The sequence below is a fragment of the Leucopleurus acutus genome, assembly GCF_964270905.1.
Source record: "Leucopleurus acutus genome assembly, chromosome: 12".
Classification (NCBI taxonomy): Eukaryota; Metazoa; Chordata; class Mammalia; order Artiodactyla; family Delphinidae; genus Leucopleurus; species Leucopleurus acutus.
The window spans coordinates 48,700,863-48,717,188 of NC_139154.1; positions in this window are offsets into that span (position 1 = coordinate 48,700,863).

A 16,326-nucleotide genomic window follows, 5' to 3' on the forward strand; every position below is an offset into this window, starting at 1 on the left:
TTAGGACTATGAGTGGGTGTGTTGTATAAGGCTCTCCCCGCTAGGAGCTGGATTCCATGATCTCTCTCTTATTCCCCCTGATTCAGTAATTGTGTGAGGCACAGCGCTAACAACGACAGTGGTGGCCCTGAGTGATCCTACTGGCTGAGCATTCCAACAAGGGCAGCTGCTTGGCTGCCAGCCTATGACAATCCATCATTAGTAATGCAGGGAGGGCGGAGGACAGTTGGACAGTTTCTCAAAGTGTGCAGTAGTATCCCAGGCATTATGAGAGTTGACTTTAGGGGAGGAGGATGAAAATGTTTAATTTTTAGCAGTTACGCATATAAATACATTATTATTTATACACATGCACATACATATTGTTGCATAGAATGAGGTCAGTTTTTAAAGTGAGTTTATTTAAAGAAGAACATTAAGTAAGTAACAGTATGGTGGGATGCAACAAGGTACAAAGCATGAGACAGGTATACCAATGAGTGAAGTTCAAGGAACTGTGGTGAGGTGGGAAGATGGTTGTAACTCGAGTCACAAAACTCTTTCATGTCTGGCTCTGTGACCCTTAAGCCATGTTACCCTGATTGAGTTGCTGACCTTAAACAAGTCTCAGTTTTCTCATCTGTAAAGTCAGAAAAGAATTCTTGTCCTCCTTAACTCAAGTGAGAATAAATGAAAGTACACTGAAGCCTGGAAAACTGTGCAGGTGTCCGGTGGTGCCAATATCACGATTCCCAGTTCCACCAAGGTCTATCCAGGACCTCCTCTTTTCCACCACGGAGGATGCCTCCCAACTAGTGTCCATTTCCCAGATCCCAAGGACCGAGTCCAGGTCTGTTTGTTGTCCACACCTGGGTCTGCCATTCTGGGGAGGAGGAGGGAGGGGCTGGGGCAACCCTGGAATCAGTCCAGGAACAAGTCCCAACCTGTCACTGTTTGCTTTGTCATCCTGATTCAATGACCTCATACAAGGAAGGGAGGGAGCAGAGGAGCTGTTCTCTTGCCGATACCTAGGGAGGCTTCTGACATCTCCTGTTTTCCTCGTCATGAGAAGAGCAGGCGCCAGGCTGTGATTTTTAAGGTCTGAGCTAATTTTGGAAGTGAAGGAGAGCAGCGCCTCCCACAACTGGTCAGACTCAAGCTTCCTGGGGAGCTGCCTGGAGCAAAGGGGTAGAGGGGGCTGCAATGGGCATCAGAATCCAGGCTGTTGCCCCTGCTTCCTGGCGGGGCTTCAGAATACACAGCCTCGTCCCCAGGTTCTGACTAATCTCAGTGCTACTTGGGTGAACACTAAGGATTGGCAGTTAGGGGAAAAGGGCCTGAGGCTAGGACAGCTCCTGCATTGATTATTAGTCTGGTCCCCAAGGGACAGCCACTAGGATTGACAGAGGCTTCAGTGACTCTAGTCATCATCCTTGCATACTCCTACACTTTCACATACGGTATTCAATGAATACTTTCTGAGCACCTACTGTGTACCAAGCCTTTGGGGAAATGAGGCAGCCATGTGTATCAAAAGGCTGCAGAGGACCTTAGAGTCACGTTTTTACCACCAGGATTCCTTTTGTCATCCTTACTTCATCCCCTCTACCACCTGGCCTTAATTAATATTTAAATAAATTATTTTGTCAGCCTTACAAATTGCATTTTTTTACCTTCTTTTTTTGGGGGGGTGGGGTGGGGGAGCCAAGCGGCATGTGGGATCTTTGTTCCCTGACCAGAGATTGAACCCATGCCCCCTGCAGCAGAAGCGCAGAGTCTGCCAGGGAAGTCCCACAGATTGCATTTTTAAGGTGTTCAAGTTTTTTTTGTAATCAAACATTTATGTAATTGCAAATAAGTGCTTCTGATCAACATGAGATAACTAACATTATGACACTGAGTTAGTATCTAGTTACACAAAAGCAAAGAAATCCAACATTTTAGCTATCCTGTTTATCCTGGTTGGGCTTTTTAAAACGTAGCTGGCAGACTACCCGGGGAGTCAGTTCAAGGTTTTACATAACAGCTGGGTTTTGAAGGATAAGCAAGAGTTCACAAGCAGGGAGAAAGAGGTCGATGCAGGCAGAGGGCGGCAGAACGATCCAGGTGCTGGGCCCAATACCTCCATCCCAGGGCTGGTCAAGTGGATCAGGCTGTGGCTTGAACTTGGTGGCTGGAAGCTGGGGTTTGGGATGGAGCTAATGAGGGTGGAGGTGAAAACCAGGGATCTTAACAGTTGAAAGTTCTAGGTTGGCCACATCAAGGTCCTGGAGAAACAGGACAGAGAGACAGGCAATCCCACTGGAGTCCCTTTGGTTCTCAAGGGCAGGAGGGAAAAAGACAGCAGAGGACAAGCCAAAACTCTGCCCCAGAGCTGGCCAGAACCCTGTCTCCCACCTTGGCTGCCCCAACCCTTAGCTCCAAGAGGAAACCATTTTTCTGTGATTTTTTTGGCTCATCTCTTAAACGTTCCAGAGTCAAATCAGGCTGTGCCATGGTTGAACAAACCTGCTGAACAAATAAACAAGGCAGGCTGCGGGGCTGGGAAAGCACCAGACGTGGGCCTCCAACCAGATCCATGGGTTCTGGCAAGTCTGTCCCAAGCCTGGGCCTTGGCTTCTTCCCTCTACCATGAGAGGTGGGAGCGTGGAACTTTTGGGGTCCCTCCCGGCTCTGTGATCTAAGCAAGTTGCCCACAGAGAGGAAAACTCCAGAGCTGCCAGTTCAGAAGAAGCCTCCTTTCTTTTCACCACATAGTGCAGCTAAGGGCAGAGAGAGAGAAGATCTCCTCATGGCAAATATTGAAACCAAAGGACACCCATTCGCTTATTCACTCATCAAACACTGAGTGTCCAATCTGTGCTTGGTGCTATGCTGCCCCTTCCCTCACAGAACATACAGGAGTTATAAATGCTCTAGCTGAGGAGAGAGGGTCACATTTCTCGTATATACCAAGTTCTCACCCACCTCAGGGCCTTTGCTCCTGCTGTTCCCACCACCTAGACTGCCAGCCCTTCCCCCTTCCTCCTTCTGCAGGCTCTGCTTAAATGGCATTTCCTCTGACCACCCTGTAAGTGGTAGGCTTCCCCATCTCTCCCCATCTCTCCAGACACACTCCGTCACCCTCATAGAATTTATGGCAGTTTATAACTATATGTCTGCCCTTCATTTAGTCATTTATTTTCCACCTTTTTGACTTGAGTATAAGCTACCTGAGGGCAAGAATTCTGTTTGTATTTTTCACTTCTGGACACTTAGCAGCATATACTTGTAGAATACATGAATAATATTTTGGCATGTGCCGGATTTTTCTACATCGACTCCCTAATTTAGTCCTCTTGACAACCCTAAGGGAGAGGCAGTACTATTATTCTCTACATTTTGGAGTAAAGAGACAGACATCCAGAGATGTTAAGTATCTTGCAGTTGGCAGGGCTGGGCTTGAACCTCGTCTGCAAGTCAGGGCTCTTTCTACTTCACCGCGCTGCAGGCCAAATGATGTGAGGCTTTGTGCCCGGCTCTAACTAACCCCTGGCTCAGATTTTTTCTTCTTTTTTCCTTTTCCTTTTGAAATAATTTCAGCTTACCAAAAGGTTGCAAGACTAGTACAAAGTACAAAGAATTCCTCTGTACTCTTCACTCAAGTTCACCAGATGTGGACATTTTGCTGCATTTGTCTAAATATTCTCTTTCTCCTTGTACATGTTTTTACATGTTTATACTTTTCTTTTTTTCGACTAGTTTAGAGTAAATTGCAGACATTATACCTCTTTGTCCTTAAATACTTCAGTGTGAATTTCTCAAGAACAAGGATGTTCTTTTCCATAAAATCGAAATCAGGGAATTTAAAGTCTATATAATACTATCATTTAATGTACAATCCATATTAAAACTTACCAAATTATTCCAATAATGTTCTTTATAATGATATTTTTTTCTAGTCCAGGATCCAATCCAGAGCATACATTCTTTTAATTTTAATTCCTTTTAATTCTTATATCTCTTTAGTTTTTAATGTAAAACAGTTCCTCAGCTTTTCTTCCTCTTTCATGGCACTGATATTTCTCAAGAATCTAGGCCAGTCATTTTGTAAACTGTCCCTCAGCTTGGGTTAGTCTGATGTTTGTTCGTGATCAGATTAAAGTTAGGCATTTGTTGGCAGGAATCTCACAGAAGTGATGCTGTGCATCTCAGTGCATCATATCAGGAGCCAACATGATGTCTGTTTGTCCCAGGATTGGTGATGTTAACTTCACCAATGGAGGTGAAGGTGTCTGCCAGGTTTCTCCATGGTAAAGTTACTGTTTTTTCCCTTTGTAATTTATAAGTAATTTAAGTAATATATAAGTATTTTATAAGTAATTTAAGTAATATAAGTAATTTATAAATAAATTATAAATAAATATAAGTAATTTATTTATAATTTAAGTAATTTAAGTAATATAAGTAATTTAAGAGGAGATACTTTAAGCCTGTGAATACTCTGCCATCAAACTTTACCATCCATTGATGATGCTTGACTGAATCAATGATTAGCAAAATGGTTGCAAAATCAAGATCTTGGTTCTGATTTTAAGGCTGGCGTATTTCAGAATGATAGCATAGGATGGAAGGGAGGAGGGAACAAGAGACAGCTTCCAATTCTGTAAACAGTTCCTCAAATGTCTATCATGGAAAGTGGAAGTCTATCATGGAAGGTGACTGGTATTGACTTTCTAACCCTATTAAGAAAAAAGACTGGAAAATCAGACTGGATTTTAAGCAATAAAAGCTGTTACTTACTAACGGAAGAAGAATTTCCTCTTATCTAGCACTTAGTAAATCCCTAACACTACACCAGCCATTTAGCAGACATGATTTCATTTAGTGCTCATAACCACTCTTTGAAAGAGTATTGTTATCTCCAATTTATAGATGAGGAAACTAAGACTCAGAAAGCTTGAGGCATTTGCCTAAAGTCATACATCTAGGAAGTGGAAGAGTCTAGATTCTGACTAAGATCTGTTTGGCTCCAAACTCGTACTCTTTTCAGAGGGAAGGAGCTCTGGGTTGTTTTATGACCTTCAACCTCAACACACATCTCCGCCAGTGCCAGTTTTCAATGAATTCCCAGCTTAGGAGTGAGGTAATTCCCACTCCCAGAGTGGATGTTAAGCCCTGGGGCGCGAGTCCTGCAAAGAGGCTGATGAGGTCCCAGTGCAGTGATCTTCTGGCCCCAGCCAGCTGGTCCTTGATCCCCAGCAGCCCCCCTGGCTGAGAGTGGCCTGAGAGGACCTCCCGCGGCTCTGCTGCCGCCCCTTCAGCCCAGGTGGCAGGGCCATCCAGACATTGACTCACCAGTTCCCCTTGCCTGCCCGGCACTGCTGCATCTCCTGTGCTTAGAAAGGCAGGAAACTGAACTCTGGTATTTTAGAAAGTCTTTCAACAATAAGCTTGATTAAAAGGGGATTTTCCAGTTAACCCTGGAGAATTTCTGTTAACCAATGACTTATTGTATTCTAGTTCTTTGAAATGTGGTTATCTGTGTTCATTGTGTATTTAGAGTAAATCTCATTTACCAGATGATTCAATTAAACAGGATTTACCTCTTTAGGGAAATCCTAAAATTACCATTTGGTATAAGCCACAGAACCAGAGAATAACCATGTTAAAAGGCATTAGGGATCACTTAATAGGATTGTTTATTGTTCAGATGAGGAATCTGAGGCCCAGAGAGGGATGTAACTTACCCAAGATCACACAGCTCATTACTGACATAACTATTAACTAGGAACCTCCCATCCAAAGTTCTTTCTGCCACATCAAGAATAATTACAAGGCTAGAAACCTTTATGTCCAGGGTTACCTGCAGGCTGAATTTAGCTTGTAGTGTGTTTTCTGTTTAGCCTGCACAGTGTTTTAAAAGCTGGGAAGTTTCCTGTAAAAATTCAAATTTGGTGTTTCTTTTGAAAACCTGGGAAATCTGTCCACACTGGGCCCAATGGCAACGAAGGGGGACTGAGTAGCAGCAAGCCCTCTGGACTGGGGACATGGGATCTACATCCCACCACTCCCTCTCAGCACACATCTGGCCCGCCTCACCCACTTCATGATCAGCCGGTCCCTCTAGGCATTAGAATTTGGGTTCTCTGCTTTCTGGTGGAGGGCACTCCTTGGTTAATTAAAAAGGGGGCTGAAGTGGCCAGACTGAAACACAGGGGCGACAATGAGGAATCAGAAGTACTTGTGTTACATGCCAGCATGCAGCGCCAAGGATGCTGGCTGGTCCTGGGCAAGCTCAGATCAGGGGCTAGAAAGAGCCCCAGGAGCTGCTCATTTAGGTGAAAAATGTAAAAAGCTAAACAGCAATAGGAGAGATAGCACTTGGCAAGATAAGATGTACTGACAAAGTGAATGGAGCAGGCAAGATGTGCTAAAGTAGTTCAGATGGTCAAGGAGGTTATAGTGGAGGTGGGTCCTGACCCAGAAGTTAACTTATTCTAAAGAATGGCAAGACTGTGGGCAGAAAAATCAGCCGGGAAGCTATTTCAGCCATCAGAGCTAAGAGCTAGGGTTAGGTGAATGGAGGTGGGAAAGGAAAGGAAGAGATGGATGCCAGAGAGACATCCCAAAGGGGGGATGGACAGGATTTAGTGTCTGCACAGAGGTGAGAGGAGAGGGAAAAAGAAGAGTCAAAGCTGATGGAGCCTTTGTCCCTGGGTGACCAGGAGAATGTCATGCCCCAAACAGAGAAGGGAAGCCAGGAGGGAAAGCTGGGTGGGGGAAAATGAAGAATTTATTTCTAGATATGTTGATTTTGAGATGATAACAGGGCTTACCAATGGGCAGTTGAAATTGGGAGTGGAACTCAAAGAGAGGTCAGAGCTGGTAGCCTGGAGGAGATAGTTGAAACCACCAAGATGGATGAGATTCCCTCCCAAAGGGCAGAGGACAGGGAACCAAGGGCAATGTGCTGAACCCTGGGTAACAGCCACCCTTAAAAAGATAACAGAGGAGGGAGAGGAGGCAACAAAAGAGACAGATCAATCAGAGAGGCAGGAAGAGAACCAGGATAGAGTATCACTGTAGGAGCTCAGGAGAGGCTTAGAAGAGCCCTCTACAGTGTCAGAAAGTGTGTCCAAAGTCAAGGGAGTGGGGACTGAGAAAAGGCCCCTGAGCTGGACCATTAGGGCATCATGCTGAGAATGCACTCAGCACTCTAGAGACATCTCACAGGGCTGGGAGAAAGAACTAAGACATAACCAGAGGGCACCCTAGAGACAGCACGGAGGGTGGGAGGGAGTTGTATCTGGAGGTGGGAGGGGAGGCGTCAGTGGAGAGGAAGGGATGGAGGGTCCCCTTGTAGCACCTGTGGAAAAGGTGGAGCTTCTGAATCAAGATCTGCCAGACTTCAAAGGCAGATGCCCGTGTCAGCTGCTCTGTATTTGTCTGGCGATGGGCTCTTGACTTCTCACTCATCTTTCTGGAGATACCTCAGCTCACATCACTTTCTTATTTGGGACTCATTTTACCTATTTGGATTTAGAAAACAACCACCACAAAACTTTATTGGGTGCTTCCCACTCTTAGGGGCAACAGACAAGGTCTAAGTGATTCAAAAGAAGTAAAGTAGCCCCTTCCCCTGACTGAGAAGGTCTTTGAGAGGCGCCTCTGCTTGCGCTGCCTCGGTTAGCCCTATGAGGGGAGCTTTATTGCCAGAGTTCCTTTTGCGCGAGTGAAATGGAGGCTCAGGAAGGTCAATGTACCAAAGCTACTGAGAGTTGAATCTGAACCCAAGTCTCCCCGAATCCAAGTGCAGTGTCCTTTCCACTGCCAGGGTCATGCAGGCCCAAGTAAGGAATCAGAATGGAGACCCAGGGGCATGTTCCCAACCCCCAGTAAGCACTTTACCATCTGACCTCCCTTTGCCCATTTGGGGGTGAAATCCTTGCACATTCAGACACATTGATTAAATATAATGAGGCCTGGGCTTCCCTGGTGGCGCAGTGGTTGAGAGTCCGCCTGCCGGTGCAGGGGACACGGGTTCGTGCCCTAGTCCGGGAAGATCCCACATGCCGCGGAGCGGCTGGGCCTGTGAGCCATGGCCGCTGAGCCTGCGCGTCTGGAGCCTGTGCTCCGCAACGGGAGAGGCCACAGCAGTGAGAGGCCCACATAGCGCTATATATATATATATAATGAGGCCTATCCTGGAGGAGGGGAAAGAAAAAGGGAGTAGTGAGTCTGGTTGGGAGGAGACTGGCAAGAGGAGACTGATCTATGGATACCCAGGGCCTTTGAGCTGGAGCTTTTATCCTGGGGTCTTGGGACACCTCTGGTCTCATGCACAACCCTGACATTAGAAGCAGAATCAAAGTGTGTTGTGGTGGAGGGGTCGGGGGTTGCCTGTGGACACTTTCTGGGGAGAGGGTGCATAACTTTCATCAGTTCTCAAAGGGGACTTGTCCCCCCCAAAACTGAAAACCACTGATACGGAAGCATCAGCAGTCCCCTTGGTGGATCTGGGACACACTGGTATAATTTATATCCAGTCCCTGTCTTTTTTCTAAATCCTTGCCTAGAAATGTATTCTAGCTGGGCTCTTTCACCCTGCACAGGGGGAATGTCCCTCCTCCTAAAAGCCTCTTTTTGGGATGGGCGTGGCTGAGTGAATCCCTGAAGTCCCAGGAGTGCAGCCGACAAGGGTCAAGGCGCAGCTTCCAGGGGGCGGGAGGGGGAGGCTGCGGGAGCCGGAGCGGATGTCACGGCTTACCTCAGAGCCCGAATTAGAAGGCTGAAAAAATCACAGCAGGAAATAATGTGGTGCCTAAAATAGAAGCATCAACTGGGAGAGAGGCCGGGGAGTAGGTGGCATTTGAGGCTCCCGCCGCGTCCTCCCCAGTGGCTGCCTGACAAGTGCGTCGGAGGCGTGTGGATGAGCAACGGGGCCAGAAAAGGCCAGAAAGGCCGAGGCTGCATTTCTGCTGCGGAAGGAGGGGTGCTCAGAAAACAGCCACACTCTGAGGGGAGGAGGGGCCCTGCCGCTCTTGTCGCCCCTAACCTCCCCCTCCCCTTTCCTTTTCACACGCCCCCCACTCCTCCCCCAAAGCCCCCTCTCCTCTTCCTCCTCCTTCCTCCACTTTTGGTCTCTCACCTTCCCCACTGCCTCTGCCTCGCCATCCGCCCCCTACCTTCCCAATTCCTCTCCCTCCCCCAAAGTACCCTCGTGCGTTCTCACCTCCACTTCCACCCCCTCCCATCAGGCCCTGCCTGTCTGCTCCAAGCCTCTGACTGCAAGGCCTTGGTCTCCAAATAGGAAGCTGCGTGGAGGCCCTTGCTGCCTTCCCAGGCAATGTAATCAAAGGTCATTCTAGGAGCAACTGCCCTCAAGGTCAGCCTCCCTCTGCCTGACTGCAGTAACCCCGCCACCACCCCTGACCCTGGCACCATCCCCACCGCTGTGAGACTGCGCAGAAAGACCAGCAGGCAGGGGTTCCTTCACCCCGGCCCTTGCCTCAGGAGGGATTGAGAGGAAGCAAAAGCTTTGCCTGTAGACCTGGGCTGGCCCTCCTTCCAAGGCTATGACTGGCTGTGAGGGTCGCCCAGCACATACCTGCTGAAAGCAAACAGCTACATACAAAAATAGTAACGGCCAGTACTCACAGAGCACTTATACCTGCATATTAACTAACTTAATTCTCACAACCCCATAAAGGAGGAAATTTTATTATTCCCGTTTTATAGATGATGAAACTGAGACACAAAAAGATGAATTAACTTGGCCATATTCACAGAGCTAGTCAAGGGGAAGGGCCAGGATTTGGGCCCAGGCTGTCTGACTGTAGGTCCTACTGAATTTCACACACCATTGCCTCTCAGCTTAGTGTGCTTCTACTCAGCTTTTCTTTCTAAAGAGTGATTTTTGTTTTATTTTGTTTGCTCTTTTCTGAAAATAAGCATAAGGTATTTGAGATTCTAAGCAGTTATGGGTGCTTGGAGATTTCAATTTTTTAAAAATCACATATTCTTATTTTTACTTCTCTGGGTGTTTTTCCCCCAGCTGTTGCTGAAAACAAGCTCTCTCATTTTTCCCAGTCTCAAATGCTGTGCATACTTGCCACTATCTGGAAAGGAAATTGTATTCATTGGTGCTCAAGTGCACTGCCCATATACATACCTGTGCCACTACCTCCCTCCTGAATCACGCCTTTGTGTTGCTCTGGGGTTAATGGATTATGATTTGTCAAACAGAATTCTCAGGAAAGGTATGTGGCTAATGTGGCTTCACACAAGCTTTGTTCCCTGGAAGCTGGGAGTTAGTGGACTCGTGGTAAGAAATAGTGGCTAAGATTGTGGGTAGGGGACTAAAACAAATGTCAGAATGAAATAATTATGTAGTTAACATTTATTAGTACTTACTAAATGCAAGGCTTTGTGCTAAACATTTTACAGGAATGATCTCATTTAAGCGACACAATAACCCTATGACAGTAGTATCATTACCATTTGACAGAAAATTCGAGGTCATGTAAGGCTTAGGGGCAGGGGTTCTGATGCATTGAAGCAGCACTAACTGCAAATGAAAACTTGCTGGTTTCCGCAAGGTTTTTTTTTCTCCGATATGGAAATATCTCTGTCATTTTGCTAATTATAAAAGTAATACATGCTCATGGAATAATTAAGACGACACAGAAGTGTATGAAGTAAAATATTGACGTCTTTCCCCATAATACCCCTCTGCACAGACTTTAGCACGCCTCTCCGTTTTAAGATACCTGGTATCCCACTATCATACTCTTCAGTGGACAACTTGCATGTGTCAGTACACACTAGATTATTTCCATAATTCTAACACGGGAATTGGTGAGTCAGAAGGTATAAACATTTACATTTTAGTCACTTTTTGAAATGGACGAGTTATTTAATTAATCAATTTATTTTTTGAATTTTATTTTTTTATACAGCAGGTTCTTTTTTTTTTTAGTTTATTTATTCATTTATTATTTATTTTTGGTTGCATTGGGCCTTCGTTGCTGCACATGGGCTTTCTCTAGTTGCAGCAAGCGGGGGCTACTCTTCGTTGCGGTGCACGGGCTTCTCATTGCAGTGGCTTCTCTTGTTGTGGAGCACAGGCTGTAGGTGCGCGGGCTTCTGTAGTGGTGCACATGGGCTCAGTAGCTGTGGCTGGTGGACTCTGGAGCGCAGGCTCAGTAGTTGTGGTGTACGGGCTTAGTTGCTCCACGGCATGTGGGATCTTCCCAGACCAGGGCTCGAACCCGTGCTGGGTCTTTGTTGCTTCATGCGGGCTTTTTCTCTAGTTGCAGGGAGCGGGGGCTACTCTTCGTTGTGGTGTACGGGCTTCTCATTGTGGTAGCTTCTCTTGTTGCAGAGCATGGCCTCTCAGCATGCAGGCTTGCTTCAGTAGTTGTGTCTCGCGGGCTCTAGAGCTCAGGTTCAGTAGTTGTGGCACACGGGCTTACTTGCTCCACGGCATGTGGGATCTTCCTGGACGAGGGCTCAAACCCGTGTCCCCTGCATTGGCAGGCAGATTCTTAACTACTGTGCCACCAGGGGAGCCCTAGTTATCTATTTTATACTTATTAGTGTATATATGTCAATCCCAATCTCCCCATTCATCCCACCACCACCACCACCTCCCCCCTACCCTTTCCAGCCTTGGTGTCCATACGTTTGTTCTCTACATCTGTGTCTCTATTTCTGCCTTGCAAACTGGTTCATCTGTAACATTTTCTAGATTCTACATACATGCGTTAATATATGATATTTGTTCTTCTCTTTCTGACTTTCTTCACTCTGTATGACACTCTCTATGTCCATCCACGTCTCTACAAATGACCCAATTTCATTCCTTTTTATGGCTGAGTAATATTCCATTGTATATATGTACCACATCTTCTTTATCCATTCATCTGTCAATGGGCATTTAGGTTGCTTCCATGGCCTGGCTGTTGTAAATAGTGCTGCAATGAGCATTGGGGTGCATGTGTCTTTTTGAATTATGGTTTTCTCTGGGTATATGCCCAGTAGTGGGATTGCTGGGTCATATGGCAATTCTATTTTTAGTGTTTAATGAACCTCCATACTGTTCTCCATAGTGGCTGTATCAATTTCCGTTCCCACCAACAGTGCAAGAGGGTTCCCTTTTCTCCACCCCACTCCAGCATTTATTGTTTGTAGATAGTCTGATGATGCCCATTCTAACTGGTGTGAGGTGATACCTCGTTGTAGTTTTGATTTGCATTTCTCTAATAATTAGTGATGTTGAGCAGCTTTCCATGTGCCTCTTGGCCATCTATATGTCTCCTTCGGGGAAATGTCTATTTAGGTCTTCTGCCTATTTTTTGATTGGGTTGTTTGTTTTTTTAATATTGAGCTGCATGAGCTGCTTGTATATCTTGGAGATTAATCCTTTGTTGATTCATTTGCAAATATTTTCTCTCATTCTGAGGGTCGTCTTTTTGTCTTGTTTATAGTTTCCTTTGCTGTGCAAAAGCTTTTAAGTTTCATCAGGTCCCATTTGTTTATTTTTGTTTTTATTTCCATTACTCTAGGAGATGTATCAAAAAAGATCTTGCTGTGATTTATGTCAAAGAGTGTTCTTCCTATGTTTTCCTCTAAGAGTTTTATAGTGTCTGGTCTTACATTTAGGTCTCTAATCCATTTTGAGTTTATTTTTGTATATGGTGTTAGGGACTGTTCTAATTTCATTCTTTTAACATGTAGCTGTCCAGTTTTCCCAGCACCACTTATTGAAGAGACTGTCTTTTCTCCATTGTATATCCTTGCCTCCTTTGTCATAGATTAGTTGACCATAGGTGCTTGGGCTTATCTCTGAGCTTTCTGTCCTGTTCCATTGATCTATATATTTTTTTGTGCCAATACTATATTGTCTTGATTACTGTAACTTTGTAGTATAGTCTGAAGTCAGGGAGTCTGATTCCTCCAGTTCCGTTTTTTTTCCCTCAAGACTGCTTTGGCTATTCGGGGGTCTTCTGTGTCTCCATACAAATTTTAAGACTTTTTGTTCTACTTCTGTAAAAAATGCCAGTAGTAATTTGATAGAGGTTCCATTGCATCTGTAGTTTGCTTTGGGTAGAATAGTCATTTTCACAGTATTGATTCTTCCAATCCAAGAACATGGTATATCTCTCCATCTGTTTGTGTCATCTTTGATTTCTTTCATCAGTGTCTTATAGTTTACTGAGTACAGGTGTTTTACCTCCTTAGGTAGGTTTATTCCTAGGTATTTTATTCTTTTTTTTGCAGTGGTGAATGGGATTGTTTCCTTAATTTCTCTCTCTGATCTTTCGTTGTTAGTGTATAGGAATGCAAGAGATTTCTGTGCATTAATTTTGTATCCTGCAACTTTACTAAATTCATCGATTAGCTCTAGTAGTTTCCTGGTGGCATCTTTAGGATTCTCTATGTACTGTATCATGTCATCTGCAAACCGTGACAGTTTTACTTTCTTTTCCAATTTGTATTCCTTTTCTTTTTCTTCCATGATTGCTGTGGCTAGGACTTCCAAAATGACGTTGAATAAGAGTGGGGAGAGTGAATATCCTTGTCTTGTTCCTGATCTTAGAGGAAACGCTTTCAGTTTTTCACCATTGAGAATGATGTTTGCTGTGGGTTTGTCATATATGGCCTTTATTATGTTGAGGTAGGTTCCCTCTATGCCCACTTTCTGGAAAGTTTTTATCATTAATGGGTGTTGAATTTTCTCAAAAGCTTTTTCTGCATCTATTGAGATGATCATATGGTTTTTATTCTTCAATTTGTTAGTATGGTGTATCACATTGATTGATTTGTGTATATTGAAGACTCCTTGCATCCCTGGGATAAATCCCACTTGATCATGGTGTTTGATCCTTTTAATGTGTTGTTGGATTCTGTTTGCTAGTATTTTGTTGAGGATTTTTGCATCTATATTCATCAGTGATATTGGTCTCTAATTTTCTTTTTTTTGTAGTATCTTTGTCTAGTTTTGGTATCAGGGTGATAGTGGCCTCGTAGAATGAGTTTGGGAGTGTTCCTTCCTCTGCAAATTTTTGGAAGAGTTTGAGAAGGGTGGGTGTTAGCTCTTCTCTAAATGCTTAATAGAATTCACCTGTGAGGCCATCTGGTCCTGGACTTTTGTTTGTTGGAAGATTTTTAATATCACAGTTTCAATTTCATTACTTGTGATTGGTCTGTTCATATTTTCTATTTCTTCCTGGTTCAGTCTTGTAAGGTTATACCTTTCTAAGAATTTGTCCATTTCTTCCAGGTTTTCCATTTTATTGGCATAGAGTTGCTTGTAGTAGTCTCTTATGATGCATTGTATTTCTGTGGTGTCCATTGTAACTTCTCCTTTTTCATTTCTAATTTTATTGATTTGAATCCTCTCCTCTTTTTCTTGATGAGTCTGGCTAAAGTTTTATCAATTTTTTTTATCTTCTCAAAGAAACAGCTTTTAGTTTTATTGATCTTTGCTATTGTTTTGTTTCTATTTCATTTATTTCTGCTCTGATCTTTATGATTTCTTGCCTTCTACTAACTTTGGGTTTTGTTTGTTTTTCTTTCTCGAGTTCCTTTAGGTGTAAGGTTAGATTGTTTATTTGAGATTTTTCTTGTTTCTTAAGGTAGGATTGTATTGCTATAAACTTCCCTCTTAGAACAGCTTTTGTTGCATCCAATAGGTTTTGGATCATCTTGTTTTCATTGTCATTTCTCTCTAGGTATTTTTTGATTTCCTCTTTGATTTCCTCAGTGATCTCTTGGTTATTTAGTAACATATTGTTTAGCCTCCATGTGTTTGTGTTTTTTACGTTTTTTCCCTGTAATTTATTTCTAATCTCATAGTGTTGTAGTCTGAAAAGATGCTTGGTATGATTTCAATTTTCTTAAATTTACCAAGGCTTGATTTGTGACCCAAGATGTCATCTGTCCTGGAGAGTGTTCCGTGTGCACTTGAGAAGAAAGTGTAATCTGTTTTCGGATGGAATGTCCTATAAATATCAATTAAATCTATCTGGTCTATTGTGTCATTTAAAGCTTGTGTTTCCTTATTAATTTTCTGTCTGGATGATCTGTCCTTTGGTGTAAGTGAGGTGTTGAAGTCCCCCACTATTATTGTGTTACTGTTGACTTCTTCTTTTATAGCTGTTAGCAATTGCCTTATGCATTGAGGTGCTCCTATGTTGGGTGCATATATATTTATAGTTGTTATATCTTCTTGGATTGATCCCTTGATCATTATGTAGTGTCCTTCTGTGTCTCTTGTAACATTCTTTATTTTAAAGTCTATTTTATCTGATATGAGTATTGCTACTCCAGCTTTCTTTTGATTTCCATTTGCATGGAATATCTTTTTCCATCCCCTCACTTTCAGTCTGTATGTGTCCCCTGGTCTGAAGTGGGTTTCTTGTAGACAACATATATATGGGTCTTGTTTTTGTATCCATTCAGTGAGCCTGTGTCTTTTGGTTGGAGCATTTAATCCCTCACAATTAAGGTAATTATCGATATGTATGCTCCTATTACCATTTTCTTAATTATTTTGGGTTTGTTTTTGTAGATCTTTTTCTTCTCTGTGTTTCCCACTTAGAGAAGTTCCTTTAGCATTTGTTGTAGAGCTGGTTTGATGGTGCTGAATTCTCTTAGCTTTTGCTTGTCTGTAAAGCTTTTGATTTCTCCATCGAATCTGAGTGAGATCCTTGCCAGGTAGAGTAATCTTGGTTGTAGTTTCTTCCCTTTCATCACTTTAAATATATCATGCCACTCCCTTCTGGCTTGTAGAGTTTCTGCTGAGAAATCAGCTCTGTTAACCTTATGGGAGTTCCCTTGTATGTTATTTGTCATATTTCCCTTGTTGCTTTCAATAACTTTTCTTTGTCTCTAATTTTTGTCAGTTTGATTACTGTGTGTCTCGGCGTGTTTCTCCTTGGGTTTATCCTGCTTGGGACTCTCTGCACTTCCTGGACTTGGGTGGCTATTTCCTTTCCCATGTTAGGGAAGTTTTCAACTATAATCTCTTCAAATATTTTCTTGGGTCCTTTCTCTCTCTCTTCTCCTTCTGGGACCCCTATAATGTGAATGCTGTGTGTTTAATGTTGTCCCAGAAGTCTCTTAGGCTATCTTAATTTCTTTTCATCCTTTTCTCTTTATTCTGTTCCGTGGCAGTGAATTCCACGATTCTGTCTTCCAGGTCACTTATCCATTCTTCTGCCTCAGTTATTCTACTATTTTTCCTTCTGGTATATTTTTCATTTCAGTCATTTTATTATTCATCTCTGTTTGTTTGTTCTTTAATTCTTCTAGGTGTTTGTTCTTTAATTCTTCTAGGTCTTTGTTAAATATTTTTTGCAT